This window comes from Triticum urartu, chromosome 5A (assembly GCF_056163025.1).
Source record: "Triticum urartu cultivar PI428250 chromosome 5A, HENAU_Tu73, whole genome shotgun sequence".
Lineage (NCBI taxonomy): Eukaryota > Viridiplantae > Streptophyta > Magnoliopsida > Poales > Poaceae > Triticum > Triticum urartu.
Window position 1 is genome coordinate 660,511,645 of NC_141877.1, and position 3,721 is coordinate 660,515,365.

Consider the following 3,721-nt stretch of genomic DNA (forward strand, 5'->3'; position numbering starts at 1 on the left):
CGCGTCGGCTCTCGTCCTGTCTATGATTCGGATGTGGTATATATATTATCTTTATAACTATTGGTTCATTTATTGTTTATGAAAATTATGCCGACCAACGTGATATAGATTTTATTTATGTAGGATGTATGTGAATCGGAAATTCCAACTAACCCTATTGTCGAGAGGTTAAATTTAGTTGAAGAAGAAAACAATTTGTTGAAGGAAAAAATAAAAAAAATTGAGGAGGAGAAGATGATATTAGAGTTGCATGTTGCGGATGTCGTCGATGATCACAAGATCAAGATGGATGCAATGCGCTTGAAGATTAGAAAAATTAGAAAATATGCCATTCATATCGAGGCTTGGTATCATTATGCCATTCGATCAATTGTTACCTTGCTTGCGATTATGATCGCATTTGTTTTCGCATTGAAATGTTTTACATAGTTTCAATGTATGGTTTAATTAATTAGATGCTCTGGAGAGCTATATGTTGTTTGATGAGAACTATGTATGTACTTTGGTTTTAATGTGATGATGAACTTCTATTAATTTGGACACTTAATTATATAGAATGCACGTAGATGAACCGGCAATGGATGTACGGTGACAGACACACCTTCGAGTACATTAAGGGCGTGCATGAGTTTATCGATGCGGCTGAGGCAAACAAGTAGAATGGTTTTATGTGTTGTCCATGCACTGAATGTGGGAATACGAGGTCTTACTCTAACCGGAAAATCCTTCACTCCCACCTGCTTTACAAGGGTTTCATACCACACTATAATGTTTGGACGAGGCACGGAGAAATAGGGGTTATGATGGAAGACGGCGAAGAAGAAGAGTACGATGACAACTATGTGCCTCCTGAATACGGTGATGCTGCAACGGGGGGAGCTGGTGAAGATCAAGAGGAACCAGACGATGTGCCCAATGATGCTGCAACGGGTGAAGCTGCTGAAGATCAAGAGGAACCAGATGATGTGCCCGATGATGATGATCTCCACTGGGTCATTGTCGATGCAAGGACGCAATGCGAAATTCAAAAGGAGAAGGTGAAGTTCGATCGCATGTTACAGGATCACAAAAAAGGGTTGTACCCCAATTGCGAAGATGGCAACACAAAGCTCGGTACCGTACTGGAATTGCTGCAGTCGAAGGCAGAGAATGGTGTGGCTGACAAAGGATTTGAGAAGCTACTGAAAATATTGAAGAAGAAGCTTCCAAAGGATAACGAATTGCCCGACAGTACATACGCAGCAAAGAAGGTCGTATCCCTCTAGGATTGGAGGTGGAGAAGATACATGCATGCCCTAATAACTGCATCCTCTACCACGGTGCATACAAGGATCTGAACGCATACCCGGTATGTGGTGCATTGCGGTATAAGATCAGACGAGATGACCCTGGTGATGTTGACGGCGAGCTCCCCAGGAAGAGGGTTCCTGCGAAGGTGATGTGGTATGCTCCTATAATACCACGGTTGAAATGTCTGTTCAGAAACAAAGAGCATGCCAAGTTGATGCGATGGCTCAGTGAGGACCAAAAGAAAGACGGGAAATTGAGAGCACCCACTGACGGGTCGCAGTGGAGAAAAATTGAGAGAAAGTACTGGGATGAGTTTGCAAAGGACCCAAGGAATGTCTGGTTTGCTTTAAGCGCGGATGGCATTAATCCTTTCGGGGAGCAGAGCAGCAATCACAGCACCTGGCCCGTGACTCTATGTATGTATAACCTTCCTCCTTGGATGTGCATGAAGCAGAAGTTCATTATGATGCCATTTCTCATCCAAGGCCCTAAGCAACCCGACAACGATATTGATGGGTACCTAAGGGCATTAGTTGAAGAACTTTTACAGTTGTGGAATGGAAATGGTGTACGTACGTGGGATGAGCACAAACAGGAGGAATTTAACCTAAAGGCTTTGTTGTTCGTGACCATCACCGATTGGCCCACTCTCAATAACCTTTCATGACAGACAAACAAAGGATACCACGCATGCGCGCACTATTTAGATGACACTAAAAGTATATACCTGGACAAATGCAGGAGGAATGTGTACCTCGGCCATCGTCGATTTCTTCCGACCAACCATCAATGTCGAAAGAAAGGCAAGCATTTCAAAGGCGAGGCAGATCACCGGAAGAAGCCCGCCATGCGTACCGGTGATCACGTACTTGCTATGGTCAATGATTTACACGTAATCTTTGGAAAGGGTCCCGGCAGACTAGCTGTTCCGAATAACACTGAGGGACACGCACCCATGTGGAAGAAGAAATCTATATTTTCGGACCTACCCTACTGGAAAGACCTAGAGGTCCGCTCTTCAATCGACGTGATGCACGTGATGCCTTTGCGTGAACCTGCTAGGCTTCTTGGGCGTGTATGGGAAGACAAAAGATACACCTGAGGCATGGGAGGACCTGCAATGTTTGCACGAAAAAGACGGCATGCCTTCGAAGTAGTATAAAGGTCCTGCCAGCTACGCTCTTACGAAAGAAGAGAAAGAAATCTTCTTTGAATGCCTGCTCAGTATGAAGGTCACGGCGGGCTTCTCGTCGAATATAAAGGGAATAATACACTACTGGAATCAGCTAGTTTGCCATCTGCTAGTTCTTTGCCGTCCGCTAGCGGACGGCAAAGAAGCTCTTTGCCATCAGCTTCCAAAAAGCAGACGGCAAAGAACTGGCTGATGGCAAAGACCAAGTTTGCCATCAGCCAGTTCTTTGCCGTCTGCTAGCGGACGGCAAAGATTCTTTGCCGTCGGCTAGCGGACGGCAAAGAGGGAGGGGCCCCACTAACGAGTTGCAAATAAAAAAACCTAACGGGCCCCCTCTTTGCCGTCCGCTAAAGGACGGCAAAGAGCAAGAAGGCGGACGGCAAAGGGTGGCGGACGGCAAAGAGGGAGGCCCCACGTAACGTTAACGGGGCCGCGCCCCACTCCCCCCCCCTCTCTCTCTTTCTCTCCCACCTCCACCGCCCCGTCGCACCACGCCCCGCCGCCGCCCCAGGCCGCCCCGCCCCCCTCCTCCGCCGCCCCAGGCCGCCCCGCCCCGCTCCTCCGCTGCCCCAGGCCACACCGCCCCCCTCCTCCACCCTGCAGGTGATCTTCTTCCTTTTTTTTTTCCTTTTTTCTGTTTTTTTAGTTTTAGGTTTATGTTTAGTTTAGATTTAGTTTTAGTTTTAGGATTAGTTTTAGGTTTATAGGTTTAGTTTTAGTTTAGTTTTAGGTTTAGATTTAGTTTTTTTCTTTTTCTATTTTTTTAATTTTAGTTTTAGGTTTAGTTTAGTTTTAGGAAAGAATAAAAAGAGAAAAAGAGGAGATCAGGAGAAGAAGAAGAAGAGGAGGAGAAGAAAAAAGAAGAAGAGGAAGAAGAAGAAGAAAAAAGAGGAGAGGAGAAGAAGAAGAAGAAAAAGGAAAGGAGGAAGAAGAAGAAGAAAAAAGAGGAGAGGAGGAGAAGAAGAAGAGGAAAAAGGAAAGGAGGAAGAAGAAGAAGAAGAAGAAGAAGGAAAAAAGGAAGAAAAGGAAAAAGAGGAAGAAGAAGAAAAGGAAAAAAACCCGACCCGACACGGTACCCTGACCCCGACCCGGCACCCCGACACGACACCCCGACCCCGAGACCCCGACCCCGACCCCGAGACCCCGACCCCGACACCCCGACTCCAACCCCGACCCCGACCCCGACCCCGACACCCCGACCCCGACACCGACACCCCGACCCCGACCCCGACACCCCGA

General features: G+C 46.9%; 1 pseudogene; it reads left to right on the top strand.

The window, feature by feature from the left end:
• The first annotated feature begins 566 nt into the window (after positions 1–566).
• Positions 567–2,447, top strand: LOC147973858 (uncharacterized; annotated as a pseudogene).
• Positions 2,448–3,721: the final 1,274 nt, after the last annotated feature.